General features: G+C 52.3%; 1 protein-coding gene across 3 annotated transcripts in view; it reads left to right on the top strand.

The window, feature by feature from the left end:
- PTPRN2 (protein tyrosine phosphatase receptor type N2) overlaps positions 1-24,706 on the top strand; it is a 1,009,611-nt gene that overhangs the window by 61,391 nt on the left and 923,514 nt on the right. The window lies entirely within an intron of this gene.

The raw sequence follows: 24,706 nt of genomic DNA on the forward strand, positions 1-24,706 counted from the left end.
GTGGGTGTCCTGGAGCCCAAGCAATGGTTTTTTTTTTCTTTTTTTGAGATGGAGTCTTGCTCTGTCAACAGGCTGGAGTGCAGTGGCACGATCTTGGCTCACTGCAACCCCTGCCTCCCAGGTTCATGCAATTCTCCTGCCTCAGCCTCCTGAGTAGCTGGGACTATACGCACCCACCACCACGCCCAGCTAATTTTTGTATTTTTAGTAGAGACAAGATTTCACCATGTTGGCCAGAATGGTCTTGATCTTTTGACTTCCTGATCCTCCCCGCTTGGCCTCCCAAAGTGCTGGGATTACAGGCATGAGCCACTGCATTGGCCTGTTTTTTCCCTCTTTCTTTTTTTTGAGACAGAATTTCGCTTTGTCACCCAGGCTGGAGTGCAGTGGTGTGATCTTGGCTCACTGCAACCTCCACCCCCTGGGTTCAAGCGATTCTCCTGCCTCAGCCTCCTTAGTAGCTGAGATTACAGGTGCCTGCCACCATGCTCAGCTAATTTTTGTATGTTTTGTAGAGACCAAGTTTTGCCATGTTGCCTATGCTGGTCTTGAACTCCTGAGCTCAAGCAGTTCTCCTGCCTCGGAATCCCAAAGTGCTGAGATTACAGGTGTGAGCCACTGTGGCTGGCCCCAGTAATGTTTTTGATCAGCGTGAATATTTGACCCTGAGCCCTGGAGAAGGTGCGTCCTTCCCTCATCCTGTTGCAATCTCAGGTGAGTCCTTCTTCTGTGGTCACGCCGTCCCGGTGATCTGGGGTTTTACCTCCCCTGTGGTCACGCTGTCCCGGTGATCTGGGGTTTTACCTCCCCTGTGGTCACGCCGTCCCGGTGATCTGGGCTTTTACCTCCCCTGTGGTCACGCCGTCCCGGTGATCTGGGCTTTTACCTCCCCTGTGGTCACGCCGTCCCGGTGATCTGGGCTTTTACCTCCCCTGTGGTCACGCCGTCCCGGTGATCTGGGCTTTTACCTCCCCTGTGGTCACGGCGTCCCGGTGATCTGGGCTTTTACCTCCCCTGTGGTCACGCCGTCCCGGTGATCTGGGGTTTTACCTCCCCTGTGGTCACGCCGTCCCGGTGATCTGGGGTTTTACCTCCCCTGTGGTCACGCCGTCCCGGTGATCTGGGGATTTACCTCCCCTGTGGTCACGCCGTCCCGGTGATCTGGGGTTTTACCTCCCCTGTGGTCACGGCGTCCCGGTGATCTGGGGTTTTACCTCCCCTGTGGTCACGGCGTCCCGGTGATCTGGGGTTTTACCTCCCCTGTGGTCACGGCGTCCCGGTGATCTGGGCTTTTACCTCCCCTGTGGTCACGCCGTCCCGGTGATCTGGGGTTTTACCTCCCCTGTGGTCACGGCGTCCCGGTGATCTGGGGTTTTACCTCCCCTGTGGTCACGGCGATCTGGGGTTTTACCTCCCCTGTGGTCACGGCGTCCCGGTGATCTGGAGTTTTGCTTCCTCTGTTGATCACAGTCCTACCCTCTTTTAAAGGTGGAGCTTGAGCCGTATCCTTCAGCCTCTGGGGATGTCCTGGCCCAGCTTGGCTGTGTGTGTTCTTCACTTCTGGCTGACGTGGCACCTAAGCTATGGAGCGTGGCCTTTGCTAAGTCCAGAAAGGACGCATGCTGATGTCCCTGTGTGTTCATATCCTTCTCCCACCCCGTGAAATCCATGTCGTCTCTGTTAATTAACTGATAGATTGTTTCAGTAAGATCTGCAGGGCTCTAACTGTTTTATAGAAACCATGGCAGTAACTGAGATAAACCCACCTTTGCCCTCTTGGAGTCTATTTTCTTGTAATGGGCAAACAAATTCTGAAGTAATCACAATGCAGTTGGAGAGAGCTGGGCCAGGGAGAGTCCAGGGGGCTGGGGGAATGTTGCAGGGGTGCCCCGCCTGGTCAGGAATCAGGGAACCCTCTTGGAGGAAGCAAAGTGCAACTTGGTACCTGAAAAATGAGTGGACTCTGGCCAGTCTGGGCGGAGAGGAGAGGTTTCTGTGCAGTGGCACGTTAGTGAAATCCTGGTAGGAGCAAACCGGGATGCGTGGGGTGTGTGAGGAGGGGAATGGAGGCCTGCCTGGCTGCGGTGCTGAGTCTGGAGGTGCTGTCCACGAGGCCGGCTTGGACTCCACCCTGAAGGCTGGGCTCTGTGTGACTGCGCTGCACCTCAGGAGCAATACGGCCTTTGCATTTTGTGAAGATGATCCTGGCGGCTGGCAGAGGAGATTGCAGAGGGGCAGGGTTGGGGGCAGTGAGGCCGGTGAGGAGGTGGAGCTGAGGCAGAGTCAGACCCTCTTAAGAGATGTACAGGAAGGAACTGAGTGAGACTTGCGAGCTGCAGGGAGTTACGTACAGGGTCACGTTCTGGAATTCCCCGTGCGTGGACCGTCCTGTCAGCCCACAGTGCAGCTGTGGCGGGCGGTGACAAGTGCCTTGCTTGGCTGCTGCCTGCACTCTGCCTCCTCCAAGGCTGTGGGCTGCTTGGCCTTGGGGTTGTGCACCCCCAAAGTGAGGAGGCAAGCCTGTGGGGCAGCCCTCAACAGTGGGACAGGAATGGGGTTCAATGCCACCACCTGTCTTCAGCGAGGACCACATTGTGGAACCAATGTTGTGCATCCTTTCTGTCCCGCTGGCCTTTGTAAAGTGGTGTGTGGATGAATCATGTGTGGCCCGCTCAAAATCAGAGTGAGGCACTGTGCTGGGGCCCAGGGCCCCCGGGTCTGGTGGTTTGGAAGGAATCACAGGACTCACGAGTGGGTCTGCTTGGCTTCGGTTTACTAGAGACGCCCTTCCTTGGTGCGGTGGGGAGAAGAGGAGAAGAGCCTTGCCGCTTGCAGGAATAGCAGGCAGGAAGCTCCATGAACGTGGCTGCCCACTTGTAAGGAAGTTTTGGCTTCATATGGAAGAGGCTGGCAGGTTGTTGGAGTGGCATGGTATTGGAGGGTTTTCATTAATTTTTTAAAATTCAAATTATGTGTTTCTTTTAGACACAGGGTCTCACTTTCTTGCCCAGGCTGGTCTCTACCTCCTGGGCTCAAGTGATCCTTCTGCCTCAGCCTTCCAAAGCCCTGGGATTACAGGTGTGAGCCACTGCGCCTGGCTGGAATGATTCACTTTGGATTGTAGGAGAGAGGAGAATGAATTAGAAGGGAAATGGCTTAAAGCTCTGGAGACTCCTCAGGAGGCCTTTGAGGCAAGAGATGGCCTGGCAGCCAGGGCTTGGGAGAGAGGGTCAGAGGGGCTTCTAGGAGGTGGCATCACCAGCGTGTCCGTGGATATCATGGTAGGTGGGGAGGGGGCAGTGAAACGGGCTCAGCCTTGGAGTATCGAGTATGGAATGTTTGTGTGATAGAGGTTACAACGTCCAGGAAGACTGGACTATGCAGGTTGGAACTCTTGGAAAAGGCTTGGAAATGTATTTAGGAATCATTCCTGACTAAAGTCATGGCTATGGAGAGACGACAGACAGAGGATGAAATGTGGGAGGCGTTGAGAGTGAAAGTTTGGTAGACGCTGGTATTTCAGTGGTATGTGGGTGAAAAGAGGCAGAGGAAAGGAACTGGGAGAGGAGGTTGGAAAGTGGTTAGGGAGACAGGAGGAGAGCCAGGAACGAGGGATCGCAGAGGCCGATGGTGAGGCCTGGCGTGCCTAACAGGCGATCGAGAAAGGCGGACGGGAAATGAGGTGGAAGAAGCCCCTTGGACCTACGCCTGTTGGGAGCGGTGGGTGATGCAGCTGAATTGAGTGTCTGGGAAACTGATCTGTAAGGTTCTTCCTGATGTCGAGATGCTGGGTTTAAACATTACACTGGCTGGGAGGGAAGTGCCAGCCGGGGTGCGTGGCCACTGTGTGCTGGGTGCTGCCCCTTTCTCTCCGTGTCGCGGTTCACCTTGCCACATTGTCATCTGCCTGCTCTTTCCTGATTACCGTCTTTCGCAAATTATTTAGGCAAGAAACAGTACTGTGGAAATAAAATAAGAGCGGTCATGGAATCCTTTTCTTCAGATGATTTTCTCTCCTGTGGCTCAGCAGAGGCCTCACGATGACGCACCTGAGAACGAGTGGGCCCGGGGCGCCAAACCAGACACGTGCCGGTGACTTTGAGGCAGGCGGATGGTGATTGTTCTGGGGGAAGTCAGCCATGGCTCTTACACCTGCGAGGTGTTTTCCTGCTCCTGTTCTGCCGTTAACCAAATGGATGGGGCGGGTTCATCCTCTTATGTTTTCTTCACGTAAGTATTTTCCGAATGATCTCATTAGCTTTAAGTCAGGAAAAAGCGAAGTCAGGTAAACGTGCGTGTTGATGGGTGATGTGTCTGGAAAGTAGGCATCCTTCTTTCTTGTTTTGTTTCTCCTTGACCCACCCGTGAGCCTTTGGGGCACTGAGGAGGAGGTGGGGTTGCTGCACACGTGGATTCTTTTTGCCAGTGGGAGGCATCGTCGTAACCTGGGATTTGGGGATGTGTCGTGTCTCACGGCGACACCTAAGTGGACACAGTAGTTCTCTTTTGTGGACCACAGAGGCTTAACTAAGTCACAGACACCTGAGGAACACCCCTGCCAGGCCCACACTTGTTTGGGGACTGGGCAACCCACTTCCTTCTGAGGAATGCCCCTTGCTGCCATCCTGGGGTCATCTCCATATGGCTGTGCATTCTCCTTCCCTCCCTCCCTCCAGCCTCTCCCCTTCGTGGCCGTCTCTCCTCATCGATAGATGAGGAGAATGTACTGCTGTGTTTTCAAGAGCTATCCACAAACAGCATACCTGCAATGAGGCACGAACACCCTCAGTGGACAAAGGAGAAAGATTAGGGCCACCTGAATAACCCTTCTGAGTCAGTCCTGGGCGAAACGGCAAGCTGTTAATGATCGCAGCTTGCAGGCTTCTATCCCCATCGTTCCATGCACGTGGTGTTGATGCAGAGTGCTGGGCGCTTTAAAGCTGAGACAGACCTGTGCAGTCATTGTGGGTGGACGAAGCCTGTCGTGAGAGGGCATCTAAATCACACCCTTTAAAATCTCAACCTAGTATATCAGTGGCTTTTTACTGAGCTTTGAATAACCAAAACTTGTACAATTTTTCATAATGGGTTGAAAAGATGTTAACACATTCCTTGAAGAAAATTTGAAACACGGATAAGCAGAAAAGGAAGAAAATCAAAGGCCAATACACTCCCAGTGCCCGGCCCAAATGACCACGGGTGAGGTCCGGGGCTGCCTTTTCCATCTGCCACATTTCCATCTTGGTTTTTAAAACGTAATGGAGCATAAACCTATTACTATGTTAAGAAATATTAACCTATAGCATTCTGATGGCTTTAGTCCATCACGTGGCTCTCTCTCTCCTCTCTCTCTGTCTGTAATAAACTATTTTTCATAAGAGTTTTAGATTTTTACAGAACTGAAACTGGAACAGAGAGTTCTCATATCTTCACATCCAGTTTCTCAATTAACTTCCTACCTTAGTACAGAGTTTGTTATAATTAATGGATATGTGACTGTTAACTAAATTCTGCACTTTATTTAGATTTCCTTAGTTTTTACCTAATGAAGTGAGCTCCTCTGTCCCAGGATCTCACCCAGGACCTTACATCACGGCCATTTCTCCTGGGGCTTCTCTTGGCTGTGACATTTTCTCGGGCTTTCCGTGATTGTGGTGACCCTGACAGCTGTGAGGAGGCCTGGTCAGGTCTGTAGAATGCCCCTTGGCTTGGATTTATCTGATGCTTTTGAGTTCTGGGGAGGAAGACAGGGGTGAAGCGCCTTCTCATCACGTCGGATCGGCGTGTGTGATCACTGCGGCTGCTGGCCAACCGTGTAAACCCACACTTGTGAGTGAGGCGTCACGTTCTGCTTCCTCGAGGGCAGAGAATAGACAGAAATTGTTTGGAGTTCTGCACAGGAGACTTGCCTCTTTCTTCTCGTTTATTTATTCAACCGTTTATGTTTATTTTGGGCTATAACACAACACATTTCATTTTGTTTGCTCACATTGTTCCAGCTTTGGCCACTGGGAGCCCATTCCGTGGTCTCAAACAGACTGTCCCTTTGAATACGTCCATCATTAGGCGTTTTGGAAGCCCTTTCTTCCTTTCTGATACGACAAGAGGCTTTAGCCTCATCTTGTGTGTTTCCTGTCTCAGTCTTAGAATTAGCCATTTCTCCAAGCAGCCCTAGTCCCTTTTATCTGAGAAGAGTTTTGGAAATCAAGTTCTGGGCATGGCGTGTGCTCACCACTGTGGGGATGTCCTTGCCTGTAGGACATGTCGGCTGACAGAGCAGGAAGATGCACGTGTGTGTGTGCATTTGTGTGTGACTGTGTGCATGTGTGTGTGTGTGACTGCATGTGAGATCTGGGAATATATACATATTTATAAATATTTCTATCTGTTACCATCTGTGTGTATCCTAGGCTAACCATGAGCTCTTATTCACGTCTCCAACTCTGGGCTCTCACCATGTGGATCATTCCAGCCACTGCCTCCTGCTTATCTGTGACCTCCACTCCACAGGGAGAACCTGCTCGCACCACCTGCCAGCCACTAGCCTCACTGTTCAGTTGGCATGCATGGGTGGCAGAGTCGGTTGGTACCTAGCTGGTAGCTCTTGGGAAACAGCCTTATCAGCTAGAGCACGGTGCTTACAGATAGGGTATTTTGCTTTCAGTTTTACAGGCTCTGCTCATTTCCAGAGCTATGTAAGCCAGCACTTCTGCCCTGTCAGCATCAGTGAGGGGCTTCACACATTAGTGGTGCCACAGAATTCTGTCATCACCGTCTGTGTGGCATTCCATCCTGGGATCTGCAGCCTCCTTCATTTTTTTTGGTTAAACTTGCATAGATTAAGGTTCCTCTTTGTGCCGTAAAGTTCAGTGGGCTTTGATAAATGCATGTCATTTATCCACAGTTACGATAACTATAGAACAGCCTCACTGCCCTAAAAAATCCCGTTTCACATACTCACATCTCCGTCTCCTCCCTGAATCCTTGGCGACTGCCAATCTTTTCACTGGCTCTATGGGTTTGCCTTTTCCAGGATTTTCAGACTGGCTGCTTTCACTCAGCAGTGTGCATGTGGGAACCCCGGCTTCTTTCTGGGGTTCTGTGAGAACAGTCCATTTGTACCCAAGGAGCTGTGAACACGCTCCTCCCACCGTGCCTCTCACTGATGCCCAGGGGTGTGCTGGGACATGACACTCAGCTGGAAACATGGGTGAGGCTGATGTGTGCGATTGCGTGAGAGGCAAAGCTGTGCGGCCAGGGTTGCCAGGAGAAGTTTGCATTTTCCAAGCAAGGCACAGGGCATGTCTACAGAGGCAGGTCTGAGAGAGATGGCACCAGGCCCAGGCCTGTGTGGACGGCCTCCTTTCTTGTGTTGGGATCCTCATTCTTTATCCTACAAGCCTTGCATCGTTCAGGAGAACTAAAAGGGAAAAGCCCCTCTGTGAACCTCGGGTTCTCCCTTCCAGTTTCCTCACAGGCTGATGTGATGTGCGCGTTCGTATTTCAGTGGACAGTCTCTGTCCTATCCACTTGAATAACATCACCGAGCACACTGTGCTCTCGAGGGCTTGACGCAGGACCCAGGACGGGGGCAAAGCTTGAAGGGCACATAGCATTGCGTAGCCACCCTGACCACACCAGCACATCCAGCTGCCTCTCGGTGTTGTGAGGCGAGGAGGGAAAGGAACGGGAAAGGACATCCGGAGGAGGTTTCACCGCCATCTTATCTCAGAGGCGCAGGGTCAGACGTGCCAGAAAATTCCACTTGGAGTTTCTTGTCATCAACTCCTGACCAACTTTCAACTTTTTGACTTGAGAACAATAAATTCAAAATCGCCTATCGATAGTACTTCTATTACTCCAGGAAGGTTCTTTAACCCCGTGTGATCCCACGTGGGTGGAAGGAATCTGTGGGAGGTCGGGAAGTAGGTACATTTCTTTGGCTTCCGGGGTGACAGCCCTCCCGCTGCTGGGGACACGGCACATGTAATTTCTCAGCAAGTGCCTCTGAGAAGAATCTAACTTTATCTTGTTTGGTTATTTTTTATATCCAAATCTGACCTACTCACGATTTTTCTCTTTCTCCTCAGTTTTTAAAGACCATAGCTATTTCTCTCACATGGGATTATAGTATGTTTTTTTAATCAAATGGGAGAATTTCTGATATCTGTGAATTATTTTGTGATTACAAGATGAAAATAAAAGAGAATAGGGGTTAGGAATAGAAGAGGGAGTTAAAAAGGATGCAAAGAAGGGCAGAATCCTTTTAAGTGAAATTGTGGAAAAGCTAAAACTGAAGAGACTGAGATAGCCTTAGCCTGGACTCTGCCGGGAGAGAGAGAGAGAGAGAGATGGACAGAGCGAGTGAGTGAACACACATACTTAGCGCAAATGAGGTTTTCATGGGGTGGGAATTTGAGAAAGAGTCATTAATTCACTCATTTCTTCAGCGGTGGTCTATTGAGCATCTGCCGTGGGCGCCACGGGCCGAGTTTCAGAAATAAAGTTTCCTCAGAGCATCCTGGACTTCTGAGTTGTTCTGTTGCTGAGGCTCCCCCAGGACCCAAGAGGGAGAAGCCGAGGATACCGAGTCATAAAGCTGAAAGGGTGCTGAACAGTCCCTGATAGAACCAGGCCCAGGGAAACGTGCCCCTGCACAGCAGGAAACAGGTTTACAGGCGTGGCCTTGAGATCTGGGAAGTGCGGGCTCTGAGGTGTCTCTCTCAGCGTCTCCACTGATCAAAGATCTGCAACGCTGGCTCCTTGGCAGCTCTGGAAACGGGCAGCTGCGGTTCCGCGCGCCTGTTGTTCTGTGCGCGTGTGGTTCTGTGTGCCTGCGGTTCCGCGCGCCTGTCCTTCTCTGCCGAGGGAATGGCTTTTTAAGGTTGACTTATGGCTTGCCCTCTATCACCGTGCCCCCCTCAGAGCCTGGCCTCAAGTGCACATTTGAGGGCTGTGAGCACCCTTGAGTTGGTGCTTCCTGGGTGGAATGACTATCCAAGATGCATGGAATTGCTGATCCTGCTCCCCTGGTCCCCCTGCCCGCGGGCGCTGGCGGACGTGTGGTTTCTTCCCAGCGTGTTGTCGGCAGAGCCCATGACAGAGATGGAAATGAGGCCGGGGACCGCCAGAGGAGATGGGCTTTGAGATAACTCCACACATCTGTGCTATTGCGATCCTGGCTCCTAAGCTCTGGCTCTGTGCCACCTTGATCTTTATCTTGGGTTTCCGGAAAGAAGAAATGGGGACTGCACACCAAGTCCCAGTGCGGCCTCAATGGCAGACTCGCCGCCAGGATGCTGAGCTCTTTTCTGCAGGGCGGGCGAATGGCTTGGCGAGGCCTTAGGAGATGTGCTGCCTGAGACGCCCACCAGCCCTGTCTGCAGGGGTAGAGGGGTCTCCGGCTCCAGCTCCGGATTGCGCAGCGGGGAGCAGGGAGCACTCTTGCGATGCTGTGACTGATGGGCCAGCAAGGAAAGGAAGTGAAGGGTGCATTTGGTGCCACCTTTCACCAAGGACCCTGTGAGCCACAGCCCCGTCTGCTGGTCCCAGCTGGGTGGAGGCTGCGTGTGGAGCTTCTCTTCAACAGCATCGCATCCTCCTGCTCTCTGTCTCCCTCCCGGGCCCTCCTTCTCCCTCCCCTTCTTATCTTTAGAAACCACCCACCTCCACCCGCATCAGCTTCCACCTCTGAAGAGATCCCGCAATCCGACCCCGTGAGCTCAGCTTCCTTCGTGCTGAGCCCCCTCCTGAGCGTACCACATTGCCCCGACACCCACAGGGACGGAGCTGCTTCCGCACCTGCTCCTCACCAGCTCCCTGCAGGCCGCTTCACCACACCCCTGGAGCCGGGCAGATCCTTCCTTCTCTCAGTTGCTGAGTCACAGCCACACTCTTGCCCTGACCCTGACTTCCCCTGTTCCTCCTCCGGCATCCCGGCCCTGATGATCCATCCATCCTCCTCACTCCTGACTGCCCTTGTTCTGATCAGCTCTGACAGGTGTATTGCCAGATACACCTTCTCAGATGTCCCCTCACTGCTCGACAGCCTGCGGAAGCCCTTGCTGACTGCTTCAGTTCACGGTCCTGCCCACCATTGAAAGCCTTCGGATGACCCCAGTGTCGTCATCTGCCATCTGCCCACTGTGGGACTGTCCCCTGGACGATCCTCACTGACCTCTGTGTGTGTGTGTGTGTGTGTGTGTATGTGTGTGTGTGTGGTCTCCTTCCTGCTGTGGGACTGTCCCCTGGATGATCCTCACTGACCTCTGTGTGTGTGTGTGTGTGTGTGTGTGTGTGTGTGTGGTCTCCTGCCCACTGTGGGACTGTCCCCTGGATGATCCTCACTGACCTCTGTGTGTGTGTGTGTGTGTGTGTGTGTGTGTGTGTGGTCTCCTGTCCGCTGTGGGACTGTACCCTGGATGGTCCTCACCTCTGTGTGTATGTGTGTGTGTGTGTGTGTGTGTGTGTGTATGTGTGTGTGTGGTCTCCTGCCCACTGTGGGGCTGTCCCCTGGACGGTGCTCGCTGACCTCCGTGTGTGTGTGTGTGTGTGTGTGTGTGTATGTGTGTGTGTGTGGTCTCCTGCCCGCTGTGGGGCTGTCTCCTGGACGGTGCTCACTGACCTCTCTGCGTGTGGTCCTTGCCCCACATCCAGTCCTTGGGTCCTGCGGATTCCTCCTGGGTGTCTGTTCTGACGTACCCCTCTCTCTGCCTGTCCACACTTTAAACCCCAGCTCAGAGCTCATTTCACCCCGGTAACCTCCTGATGTTCCTCAGCTGACCGTACTGGGGCCTGTCTAGTCAGGTTAGAGTCCCTGGTATCGGCCAGTAATCAAACCACCCGGAACACAGAGCGGCGTCCTTCATGATCGGGGTGGCCGCTCCAGGCCGGGCTGGCCCGAGTATCTGTCATCCTGTTCTTGGACCATCGGGCTGGCCAGCTGCGTCTTTCCCGTGGTGATGGCGGAGGGGCAGGGCAGTGAGGAGACACCTGGCCTCCAGAGGCCCCCATGTCTGCCTGGTTGTGTCACAGTGAGCCAGAGGCCAAGCCTGGGTGGAAGGGGCCAGGGGAGGATTGGGGCCCTTCGTGCCAGGGGCCACACTCTTCCATGGCTGTCACTGTCATCATACCGCCACCTTGGTGGCCGGTAGTTCACTGTTCATGGAGTTCCTCTAGGCCCCAGGCCTGTGGGGGCTCCCATTCAAGGAGAAGACGGATGGTAAGCAAAATAAATGATGTGTGGGCGTTAGATGCAGTAGGTGCCAGGCGAGTGGGGCCTGGGTTCGTTGCTGTCTCGTGCGCTTGGCTCAGGAAGCCTCTGAAGCGCTTTGCTCTGCACAATTCCCACCACACCTGTGTGGCCGGAGTCACTCACATCATTCTACTGAAGGACGACAAAGCCGGGCACAAACCCGGGTTCCATCAGCAGTCTCACTGTGGAGCCCGCAGCCTTGGCCATGTTCTTCACGATTGCTGCCGGTGGTGGCCTCGCGTGCGCCTGGCACCTCTGGGAGAGGGAACTTCCTCGTGTGTGCGCCGCTTTCCTGCGTGCTCCTCCTAATGGCCTGCCTGCTGCACTGGAGTCATCCGAAGCCGCAGCCTCCCACGGAGCCTCTGCTTTCTCTGTGCTTCCCCCAGAACTTGCCCTCTCCAAGCTGCATGATGGCTGAGCACCGGCCTCCTGTGCCCCGCACCAGAGCACGTCCCAAGCCCTGTGGAAATTCCGGCTCTTTGCCCTCCCGGCCCTCTGCATCCCTGATGTGGTCCCTTGGCCGCCGCATGTGAGGACGCGCGGTGGACTCTGTGCTTCCTGCTGTACCTGTGCGACGTCTGACCCACAGCATGTTGTGAACAGCGGTCGCTCTGGATTACTGGATGCCCGCTTATGGCAGGCACTATTTGGGCTCGTGTTATTTGGCATCACATTGAATCCCTTAAGGACACAGGACTCAGTGATGGCATCCATGTGTACAGTGGAAGAATCTGGGTTCTGGGAGTGAGGTGCGTGCTCGGGTCACCTCCCGACCAGCTCCTCCATTCCCTCCTACTTCATTCTCCTTTCCTTCCGCTTCCTCTCCTCATTCCTTCTTCTCCCTGTCCAGAGCAGAATGAAGTCCTCTAAGCCAAAAGGCAGAGGCAGAAATGCATGCTTTCAGATTAAATGTGCCTTTGTGTTACAGCTCAGGACTTTTTCTTTATTGTGATTGAACTTTAGGAGACTGTCAACAGCCCTGTGTTGGTTTTTCTCTGGTCATGAAAGGGGAACTTGGACATAGCACATTGCGCGCAATTAGATGTCACCTTTCTAGAGAAAGAATGGCTTGGGAACCAGCCAATAGAATTCTGCACGCTCACGGAGCACACACACAGCTGCACATGGAACGCAAAGCTTTTACTCCATCTTGGGGGTTCCGGAGTGGATTAAATTGCATCACAGATCCTAAAACATGGCCTTGCCTGGAGGCTTCATTTTGCCAGAAGTGTTCCATGGGCTTATATTATTTTATCTTCTTTATATATTTTTTGACTAATGATGGTTCAGACTTATTCCTCAGTGATACAGTGTGGGAAAAAAGAGGCATGTCCCTGAGCGATTTATGGTGCGATGTTGATTCTACCTGCATTAGAGTTCATGTTTTGTTACAGCCCTAGATTCTCCTGGCGACCCTGTAGAGTAAGGAGGGGAACATATTTTATCTTTTAACAAGTTAAGAAGCTGAGGTTGCAAGGTTCACTCATATTCTGTTGGCGACAGGGCAATTTGGCAATATATTTTGAAAATCTTACATATATACCTTTAAAATATCTAGAATTCTGTTCATGGGAATTTATCCTAAGAGGAAAAAATCAGAGATATCTCCAAGGATTTACAATTCAGATTGCATCTTGCAGCATTATTTTTAGTGGGGACTGTTGGAAACAACGTAAAGTTTCTTCGAGGGAGTTGGTTAGAGAGATGATGTGCATGTGTAGAAATAGTAAGCAGTGATTGAAGTTCACGATGATGAGAAATGCTAAGGACAGGGAATGGTTCACAATGTGTTATAAGGAAAAAGTGCAGGTTGTAAAGTTCTGTGTACACAAAGCCAACCTAAGTGCTCCTCGGCGAGAGACTGGATAAAGAAAATGTGGCACCTACACGCCATGGAATATTATGCAACCATAGAAAGGAACCAGATCACGTCCTTTGCAGGGACATGGGTGGAGCTGGAAGCTGTTATCCTTAGCAAGCTAATGCAGGAACAGAAAACCAAGCACTGCATGTTCTCACAAGTGGGAGCTGAATGATGGGAACACATGGGCACATGGCAGGGAACACGCAGACTGCGTGCCTGTTGTGGGTGGGGGAGGGAGAGCACCAGGAAGAATCACCAATGGACGCTGGCCTTAATACCCAGGTGATGGGATGCTCTGTGCTGCACACCACTGGGGCACATGCTTACCCTGCACATGGACCCCAGAATGAAAAAGTTGGACAAAAGAAATAAAGTTGTGTGTACAGTATGATCTCCTGTCTTTCGTATATGCAAAGAAAAATGGCTGAAAATCAAAATATTAACTTGGAATTTATCTCTGGGTAATGAAGTAACCTGGTATTATTTTATTCGTTGTGATTTTCTGCATTTTCTTAATTTTCTACTCTTTTATGATACAAATTATCTGGAACTTTTTATTCCTCGCCAAGAGCTCTATTCTCTGGGCAGAATCGTCACTGTCTGGTACTGGTATTTCCAAGTCCTCCATTCTCGTGGTGCCGGCTCTCCTTCTTCAGAGGCGCAGTAAACGGATTCCCAGCAGAAGGCAAGCTGTTCCCACGTTCAGGGTTGGCCTATTGATCATGTCCTGGGTGGACAGATGCAGCGGCGGGGCCTCCTGAACCGGGACGCTCCGTCTGCTGCAATTGGGCGGGGCCACCTGAACAGGGACGCTCCGTCCGCTGCAATTGGGCGGGGCCTCCTGAACCGGGACGCTCCGTCTGCTGAAATTGGGCGGGGCCTCCTGAACCGGGACACTCCGTCTGCTGCAATTGGGCGGGGCCACCTGAACCGGGACGCTCCATCTGCTGAAATTGGGCGGGGCCTCCTGAACCGGGACGCTCTGTCTGCTGAAATTGGGCGGGGCCTCCAGCTGCTGAAATTGGGCGGGGCCTCCTGAACCGGGACGCTCTGTCTGCTGAAATTGGGCGGGGCCTCCGTCTGCTGAAATGGGGCGGGGCCTCCTGAACCGGGACGCTCCGTCTGCTGAAATGGGGCGGGGCCTCCTGAACCGGGACGCTCCGTCTGCTGAAATTGGGCGGGGCCTCCTGAACCCGGACGCTCCGTCTGCTGCAATCAGGAGGTACAGAGGCGCTGAGTTGCTTGGAGTCCCTGGGCAGTGCTCTGCCTGCTTGGCTTTGGCACCAGGTGGGGAGAGAGTCTGAGGATAATTTAAAACATAAGAGATTACAAAAGACAGCTTCCCTTCCAGAAGGAAACAACTGACGAGTTCCCTCTGTGGCCTCCGAAAGCGGGTTGTTGCTTCTTTGTCTGGGAAGGCACAAAAATGTCATAGTTAAAACAGTTTTAAAATAATGAAAATAGAAAAACAGCTTCATAAAGCTGATAAAATGCCCATTACCGAAGAGCTCCCTGAGTGCCCAGTGCCCCACATACGTTTGAGAAGACACAGAACCCAGCTCCCAGCAGACCTGGCCCAGGGCCTCTCGCACCCTCGCCTCTGCGAGCGCGCCTTGCCTGAACCGCCGCGTCGGGGGCGGGACCCGGGAGCGCCAGCCTCGCCTGGGAACTGGCTGGAAATGCACCTTCTCTGGCCTGCTGCAGACCCGGTAGGTCGGACGCTCAGGGAGTGGGCCCCGCGGCCTGGTTCTAACAGGCCCTCCAGGGGATTAAGATTGAAAACCCCTGGGCTGGATGACGTTTAACAGTCTTGGTCACGTTTTTCGACTCTAATTCCGTTGTCTAATTTGCTGCACCCCAGTGAGAGGCAGTGGATGGATGTGTTTTCGGCTGAGGCGTTTGGCAAACGTCTGTAGGATTTTTCCTGGGAAGCCTGCGTGGCCCTTTGGAGTAGTGAAGGTTTGGGGGAGTTCTGCAGAAAAGAGTATGTTAAATTTCAACTCACATTTTTCAAATGTTTTTGAGCCCAAGCTGGTTTTGTTAAGAACCCACAGCACCTGTGCCCTGCAGCTCTGCCACCAGCTGAGCCTCGCTAATTCCCTGGGGGGCTGTCACTGTCAGAGTTTTCAGTAGTTTGTCTTCTTTGTCCTGTGTCAATTAGCCTGTACCTACAGTGGACGGTAGGAATTCCAAGCACACTGGAAACGTAACAAGCTCAAGAGGAGGATAAAAAGATACTATTTTTCAAATTCGCCTCAGACCATCCTCCGAAAGTACCAGTCCCATCCTCTGATAAAGTCTCACGTGGCATATCCAGTTGCCTGTAGCAAGTATCAGCGTTAAAAGGGGAAACTGTAGTAACAATTGGATCTAATTTGTTTTTTCATCATTGGAAGTGAAGATTCCTCTCACCCACAATTCGAGTGGTGTTTGTGGACAGGGGCCTGAAGTAGCAGAAGGCAATATCCTTTCCTGTCTCATCACTTAAAAATAAACTTTTCAAAATAAACCCTTTTTTTAAAGCTCAAGTGTAAGAGTTCTAACATCAGGGCCAGGAAGCAGGTTTTTTCTTTTAAATCTTAATTAAATTACAGTGTATATTTAAATATACAACCAGTCTTAAAACTGAAGTAATATACTTGTAAAAATTAGTTGATGTAAGATTTTCCCCACGTAATTGATTTAAACTTATATATACATATATACATGTGTGTGTGTGTGTGTGTATATATATATTTTGTTTGTTTGTTTGTTTTTTGAGATGGAGTCTCACTCTGTCACCCAGGCTGGAATGCACAATCTCTGCTCACTACAACCTCCACCTCCTGGGTTCAAGTGATTCTCCTGCTTCAGCCTCCCAAGTAGCTGGGATTACAGGCACGCACCACTATGCCTGGCTGTTTTGTATTTTTTTAGCAGAGGCTTGTCTTGAACTCCTGACCTCTAGTGATGCTGTCTCCTTGGCCTCCCAAAGTGCTGGGATTACAGGCGTGAGCCACTGGGCCTGGACTAAAATCATTTGTAAAAGGCTCATCATTTGTTATCTGGGGCAATGAAGAATTTGGAACCAGAAAACAAATTGTAAAGAGTTTGGTAAACTTACTTTTAACAATTTTTAATAATGTGCTGACCCAAGTTTTCAGTTTAAGGGTTTGCCCTTGTTTCTCAGTGTGGTGGGCAGTCCAGGGGACGTGTCACCAGGGAGTGCGATGGAAATGCTGAATCTTCAGCTCTGCCCAGGCCCAGGGAATAGGAATGCATATTGAACAGGACCCAGCTGGTTCACGTGCACATCAGAGTGTGGGAGAGGCTGTTTCCATCATGATGATGATGGTGATGATGATGTAACTTTAATTTCCTAAGGAAGGGCTTGAGATGATAAGGCCTTTTTGTCAGAGGATGCTTTAGCAATGACTGAGAAACTGAACTGGGTTTTTCTCTCCTTCATCTGAGACGACAGCTCAATCAGTCCTGTCCTGCTGAGAAAGCCTGCTTGCCTTTGAAATCATGTGTCTAAGGGACATGTGTATAGCAGGTTAGGCGGAGTAATTCACGTGTGCTGTGTCTCAGCAATCCTGAGCAGTACGTCTAGTTTTCTTCACTTTAGTCTCACTTTGGTACTGTTCTTTTATGGGACATGCTAGATTTTAACCCAGCCCATGAGAGTTACTGGTTGAAGGTCTCTGAGATGAGCTTAACTGTTTCATCCCCTGGCATAGCCCGGCTGCCTACACCTGCAGTACTTAATGTTCAAGGCTTTTCGTCAGATATTTTTTCAAAGCCTGTCTTTAGCTTTTTATCTATGAAAGCAAGATTCGAAGTGTTTCCTTAGTCCCAAAGAATGACTCAGCAAATATCCTTCTTTTGAGGGTATCATCCCTTTTCGGGAAATCGAGGACAAAAAACCCAAGAGCTGATTAAAACCAAGAGCCATTTGGAAAAAACCTAGTTGAGGTGGCTGCCGTAATGTCCTTAGAGTAACGGAGGAGAAACCTGTAGCACTGACAGCACGTTATCCAAAGCTAACTCCTGTGCGTGAAAACAGAAAGTTCCGACGGGTGTCTTGAATTTGGTACAATTCCTTATTCTTAGGAGAGTTTAAGTAACCTGTGCAATTAGGACCTGAAATGAAGAATTAATCAAAGTAAGAGGTTTTGTTTTTCCTAAAAGCAAATGACAGGACCTGATGGCAGACTGACCAGGCGTAGGGGGTGGAGGTGAATTGGAGGCGGCCAGTCGTGGTGTCCCTGGGCCCCAAGGATCCATCTTTCCAGCAAGGCAGGGTCACTTCTCCATGTTCCTGTGTGTCCCCCAGCTCCTGCTCATGTGTGACACCTGTGCCCGGTAGAGCAGGCCCAGCATGGAAGGAGTGTGAGCCTCGGGCCCCTCCTCACAGCACAGGGGACAGACAGGAGTCCACACAGGAACAGGGCCAGCAGTGTGCCCAGAGGCTGTGCCCAGAGGCTGTTTCTCGTGCCTGCAGGAGAAACCTTGGCCCAAACTTGCCTGCACGGTCAGCTCCCGTTGTTCATGGCAATTGAGTGTGCAGCAGCTCAGAGAACACGTCACTCGTAACTGTTTTGGGGACCTGCCTTGTAGGTCTAAGATCCAGGCCACTGTGCAGTCCTCGGGATGGGGCACCCATCTTCCTACTCTCTGGGGCATTCAGGCTGAAGCTTCGAGAATCTGCTCAGTGATTCTCTCTCCCCCAGCAACCCCGTTTGGCTGTGGACCCTTCCCTGGGAGGAATGCAGGCATGTGTGTCGACCTCCAGAAGTGGCCTGCACTGAGAGTGTGGCTAAGGCAGGGAAGGCATGGGTTCCCAAAACACAGGGCTGGGGCCGTGATTGAAAGCCTTAGAATTGGGGAGGATTTACTGGGGGGCTCCATGCCCTGGATTGCCAGGTGAAGGGGCCTGAGCAATGCCCACCCCTATGTGCAGTGGGCAGGGTGGGGCTGGGTCACCTGGTCAAGGTGGGGCTGGGGCTGGGGCTGGACATCACCCCACGGAGCCCTTTGCTTGGCAGCCCAGGGGAGGGGCGGGAGGAGTGCTCTGGGATGAGGACACTGTAGGGCCTGTTCTCTGTCCCCAGGCTGCGCTGGGCTCTCAGGGAAGCAGTCAGAATCCTTTAGAGCCCACTTCTGTTCAGGCCACACCCAGGTCCCTTGGTCAAGGGCTCTAGGCAGAGGGGCACGCGCTGTCTGCTGCTGGCCTCCTTGCCCTCAGCCCTGTCTGCAAGTCACAGGCAGGGATGGGCAGTCGGCCTGGCAGGAGCCTCCTGGGCTGCCTCGCTTTTCTCGGAGACAGATCTGGGAGGAGCCCGAAGCCTTCCTCCTCCCTCCCTTTCTCTTCCTTTTGTCTTTGAAATTGCAATCACAGCTTTCATCTGAGCCTTGGGCCACAGAAGCCAGATGCTCTGACTGCATGGCTGCCTGAGATGAGGGTCCAGGGGGCCTCTGTCCTCCCATGCCCAGCCTGGCAGGGGCAGCCCTGCCTCCGGGCTGAGACACTTTAATCTCTCACTTTTCAGGCTCTTATTCCTAGAATACGGGTTCTTAATGTGGAAATGGCTTTATGTTTCTGCCTGGATACCTGGACTTGGTTTAACACATTTTTGTTTTTGGTCAGATAGAAACATTTAGAAAACCTCAGTGTGGTGTGGGGACTCCTTGGTCCTAGGGGTCTGTGCTGCTGATGAGGGGATGCCGAGATTGGGGGGTTAGCTATGGCCCAGGCACTGCCCACCCGCCATGGGCAGGCGCTTCACTCTCACCCCCCTGCAGCGGGCAGGGCACATCCCTATTTACATCTGAGAACATGAGGGAGAGGGAGGCTTTGCCAGGTGCATGGCATTGTGTTTGCAGCAGAGATGGGGTGGAACCTGGGCGCCCTGCTCTCTCTCTAGAATGAGGGTGATTTTTAAAAACAGCATCTCTTCAAACACTGCTCCTTCCTTTTCTCTGATGGTGCATTCCTAGAAAAGAATGTAATTTAGCATAACCCCGGAGCCTCACGCTGTCCTAAGCTGTAGCGTTTTCTGCAGGGAGAGGAAGGAAATGTGGCTTTGACGGGAGTCACATCTGGGATGGGCTCTGACATTGAAATCCACAGTGGTGACACCGCCACTGCTGCAGGTGACAACATCAGTCATCGAAGGACTGCTCTCGGCAGTAGGGACGGGTCCCTGGGGTTTGGACACGGTTGCTTTTTTTAAGGCTCTAGAGGGAGACACAGGACAAGACACGGAGTGACCGACAGTAACAGGGTCAGATGAGACGTGCGGGCTGTGAGCTCTGAAGAGAGGAGGAGGCTGGCGGGGCCAGGGAGGAAAAGGCCGGGTGTAGATTACTGAACTCTGCTTTGTTATACTTTCTGGATTAGGAAATCTGTGTGTTCCTTGTACCAAGCCAGTGCTGGTGACGGAGGTGAAGCCTCCCGCATCCCCCTCTCAGAGGCTGTCCCAGTTCAGGTTCAGTGACTCCCCGACAGACCTCCTTCTCTGCATTTGCACAGCCCTGGGGTCCTGGCGTTCCCGTTGGCACGTGTGTTGGTGCTGTCTGGGAAGATGCTTTCTTGTTTGCAGCTGGATCCAAGGGCCTTGGCCATTCCGGCCTCGAAGCAAGGTCTTCAGTGAGCCCCGCTCAGGAAGGGCGATGAGCGAGTAGCCAGCACTCACAGGCTTCTGAGACTCCTGTCTGTGGCTTGGAGGCAGCAGGTGCTGGTGCTGAGCCTGCGGCCCAGGAACCTCCTCTGCTCCCTCTCGCTTCCTGCTCTCAGATGCCAGCTCACATCAGCTGGACTTTATAGGCCTCAGTGTAAAGTGTGGCACACAATTGAAAAGGCACGTGTGTCCTGCCGCCGACCACAGCCTTCCTCTGCCCTCATTGGAGCTCAAGCCTCTCCTTCCTTTGCAGAGTCAGCCCTCAGACTCCACATCTGCTCGGAGCCTCTGGTCTTTGGAAGGGGCTGCCTCTCCCACCTGGCAGACCTGCTGTGGGTGGGGGACTCCTCCTTGGGGGTCCTGGAGCCCATGTCCCAACCTTGAGGCCTGGAGCCTCGGCCATTCCGGCCTCAAAGACCTTCTGGGCCCCAAGGTCTCTGTGACTGCACCTGCTGTTCTGCCCTGGGAGGGAATCGTCGCGCAGTGATGGTCCGTGTATGGGTTACGGTGCATCTCATGGTGGCTCTCCCTGGCATTCACAGCCCCGTCCCTCTGGGTGGTGCCTGCCAAGTGATGGCACAGCAGGTCCTCCTTTCCCGTCCTTAGATCTGTTTCCTGCAGCAAAGAATGAGGGCTGCAGCTGCTAGTTAGGATCTGAGGACCATAGGCGAGGATCTGGGGAACAGCTCGGCCAGGTCAGTGTCCTAGAGCTCCACGCCTGCCTCCACTTCCTCAGGTGCACACCACCCTCTTACCTGGGAAGCCTGGCAGAGCAGAAACACACACGTTTTGGAGGTAGGCCAGGCTTCGGGTGGGCCCCACCGTTTGCCAGCTGTTTGGTCGTGGGTGTCACTGATCTTTTGAGTCCTGGTTTCCCACTGGTGAACATGGGAACAGGAACAGGTACACTGCAGGCTGTAGGAAGGATCAGAGATCATGTATGAGCAGTGCGCAGTTAAACTGTGGTGACACATGGCAGCTTTCAGCAAAGTCATGAGAGAAATATGGCAAGGTCATAGGAGTAGCACTGTGCAGGTCACAGGAGTATCACTGAGCAGGTCATGGGAGTATTACTGCACAAGTCATGGGAGTAACACTGCAGGTCACGGGAGTAACACTGAGCAGGTCAGGAGTAACAGGTCATAGTAACACTGCACAGGTCACAGATGTAGCACTGCACAGGTCACGGGTGTAGCACTGCACAGGTCACGGGTGTAGCACTGCACAGGTCACGGGTGTAGCACTGCACAGGTCACGGGAGTAACACTGCACAGGTCACGGGTGTAGCACTGCACAGGTCACGGGAGTAACACTGCACAGGTCACGGGTGTAGCACTGCACAGGTCACGGGAGTAACACTGCACACGTCACGGGTGTAGCACTGCACACGTCACGGGTGTAGCACTGCACAGGTCACGGGTGTAGCTCTGCACAGGTCACGGGAGTAGCACTGCACAGGTCACGGGTGTAGCACTGCACAGGTCACGGGAGTAACACTGCACAGGTCACGGGTGTAGCACTGCACAGGTCACGGGAGTAACACTGCACACGTCACGGGTGTAGCACTGCACACGTCACGGGTGTAGCACTGCACAGGTCACGGGTGTAGCTCTGCACAGGTCACGGGTGTAGCACTGCACAGGTCACGGGTGTAGCACTGCACAGGTCACGGGTGTAGCACTGCACACGTCACGGGTGTAGCACTGCACAGGTCACGGGAGTAACACTGCACAGGTCACGGGTGTAGCACTGCACAGGTCACGGGAGTAACACTGCACAGGTCACGGGTGTAGCACTGCACAGGTCACGGGTGTAGCACTGCACAGGTCATGGGTGTAGCACTGCACAGGTCACGGGAGTAACACTGCACAGGTCATGGGAGTAACACTGCATGGGTCACGGGAGTAACACCTCTAGGTGACAAGACTGACACTGCACAGTGTATTGGGAAAGTTACTGCGAGGTGTTCTGACTTACTGGGCTGGAGAACTCACAGAGAAGAGGGAAACTGAAGCGGCAGAAAATGGGCGTGTGAGAACACTGTGTTATAATCTCGGTATTAACATATGCCTTGTAATGCACATTCAGATGGACTTTGTTATGGTTTCATTTGGCTACGATGTGAAATTCTTCTTGGTTGTGTAGTGTTATCAGCTCTCAGCTTTAAGAAAAGTAGCTGAGAATACATTTGGCTTCTAAAACTCTACTGCTTTGTAGACGATCCCGTTCACCGATCCTGTTCACGTGGTCTGAGAGGGAAAGTGTTTTGTGTTTTGGTGAGAGAATTCACTTTTATGTTAACCATTTTCTTGTGTTACTAGGTCACAAAACCTATCTAATTCTTACATGGCCTGCTTTGCAGTCAAAGACCTGTGGGCAGGTGAGGGAGTCATTTCAGTTTCCTTCCACAGGTGAGAAGCCTGAACCCAGGGAGGGCCTTGCATGGTGGGGGGAGACACGGTGGGGCGGGGGCTGTGGATTTTTAGGCCATGCCTGCCTTGGCCACAGCGATGCCCAGAGATGGGAGGGAGCAGAGCAGGTGCGTGTGGGACAGGATGGGTCCAGCAGCTCTTGCTTCCAGCCAGTGAGGGAGGTGGTGGACTCTGTTCCCAGTTTCTGTATTTCACAATGAACTACAAACCCTCCATAAACATATCTTAGGAGCAATTAGGGTATGAGAGGCAGATCCAGTCTGGCTCCTTGCAGAATTGGATCCATTTTCAGCTTGAGAAGGGTAAGAAAAAAGGGGCGCCATAATGGTGACAAGATACTGCTTAGAGTTCTGAGGAAACAGTAGGGAAGCAGAATCGGACAAGATCAGTGTGCATGCATGTATGCATGACTACCCATGTGTGTGCATGTGCATATGTGTGCGTGTGCACGCACATGCATGACTGTGTGCCCATGTCTGCAGATACATGCATTCACTTATGAGTATGCATGTAGGTGTGCACGTGTGTGTACACGTGTGTGCGCATGCATGTATGAGTGTGCATGTGGGTGGGCATGACTGCATGTGTGCATGCATGTATGAGTGCATGTGTGTATGCATGTAGGTGTGCTTGTATGCATGTGTGTGCGGATGCATGTGGGCAGGTGTGTGCACTTGTGTATAGATGTGTGTGTGTGCATGTGTGTATATGCGTACATATGCACGTGTGCGTGCCTGTGTGTGTGCGTGTTTGTGTGTGCACACGTGTGCATTGTGTATGTATGTGTGCATGTATGCATGACTGCACGTGCTTGTCTCTGTGCTGAAGGGGAGGGATACCCTGTGGACACCGAGTAAGGAGGAGCCCCTGAGCACCACAGCCCTGCTATAGGGTTGAGCAGAGGAGCAATTTGAGAATTTTGGGAATGTCATATGTTTTCATGCAAAAGTGTGGATAATACATTGAAGTGAAGGAATTCCAGTTTTAAGTATTGGACACACACGGTTAAGGGCCCCACAGCCTGCTGTTGGCTTTCCTTGTGGGTTTAGCTTATTGGCCTCAGAATGATGTCTGGACCTTGGTGTACGCCGTCCGTGAGCCGACAGAGTGCACAAGTCCAGGGCGCCACTTGCTGCCACGTGTGGGGTGTGGAGCCCACTTGAGAAAAACGTATGCCCTGAGGCTCCTGGGCTGGGTTGAACCAGTGTCTGCCAGAGAAACTGTTTTTTTGTCTGGATGATTTATGGTTATAATTATTATTAGTAGGTGGCTGATATTGAAAATGAAATATGTTATTTCTTAATTTCAGAACAAATAACACAAATAACTTAGCAGTCAAATTAGCATGTCAACTGGCTGGGAGAAATATGCATAACATTTGCAGCTCTGGTAATAATGGGAACTATTGCTGCTGTGCCTTTTCACTAAGGAGTCCTGCAGGGTTTTCCAGTACAGGTTTTCATCAGTCCTCTGGAGTCAGAATCAGGCTGGGCACATGCCAGTAACAGGTGGTTTTCCAAGGTCAGGATCTGAGAGATAAGTGTGATGCACATCTCATTCAGATCACATCGAATCGTCAGCCATGATTAAGGCAGAGATGGGAAGAAAACAGAGGCTTTCGTCCTGGTGCCTCTCCTAGCAGAGCTTCGTCGTCTGCCATTTCCATGTGACAAAGACAGAGTTAGAACGTGGGCTTTGCCTGCAGGGTCCCTGCATCTGCCTTCCCCCAAGGTGTCTCTCCTGCACTGGAGACACACCCTGGAATCCTGGGCAGAGTACTGCAGCTCCTGCCAGAGCCTGGACCAGAGCCTGGACCAGAGCCCTTCCACGACAGCCGACTGACCTCCAGCACGTTTCCTGTGTGGTCACGTCCTTACTGCTCCCAGTTCATGCTCTGCGAGCCTCTGCGTGCCTGGGGCGGGAGGGGCCCTCGCTGCTGAGGCTCTCCCTCTGGGAGGCAGTGAGGGGAGCCTCGGAGGTCAGTGTGTGAGGATCTGAGAGGTCCGTTAACCTCCATGCTGATCTTTTCAGGGTGACTGCTTTTGTGGGGAGCAGTGTCTGCCTCTCTTCCTGCTGTTCAAGCGCCAGGTGTGGGTCTCTCAGAATGTTCCCTGCCAGGGTCCTGTTGGCCATTCACCTCCTCTGCCTCACCACCTGGCACAGGCACATTTGAATGAAGAAATAATGCAGAGAACACAGACTGAGTGTGGGGTTAGCTCGTATGCAAATGAGATTAAGAAGTAAAATGTTAGCTGGGCACCGTGGCTCCCGCCTGTAATCCCAGCACTTTAGGAGGCCAAGGCAGATGGATCCCTTGAGGTCAGGAGTTCAAGACCAGCCTGGCCAATATGGTGAAGCTCCATTTCTACTAAAAATACAAAAATTAGCTGGGTGTGGTGGCTCACACCTGTAGTCCCATCCACTTGGGAGGCTGAGGCAGGGGGATCGCTTGAACCTGGGAGGCAGAGGTTGCAGTGAGCTGAGATTGTGCCAC

This window comes from Aotus nancymaae, unplaced genomic scaffold (genome assembly GCF_030222135.1).
Source record: "Aotus nancymaae isolate 86718 unplaced genomic scaffold, 86718_ANA_hifiasm-v0.15.2.pri h1tg000002l, whole genome shotgun sequence".
Lineage (NCBI taxonomy): Eukaryota > Metazoa > Chordata > Mammalia > Primates > Aotidae > Aotus > Aotus nancymaae.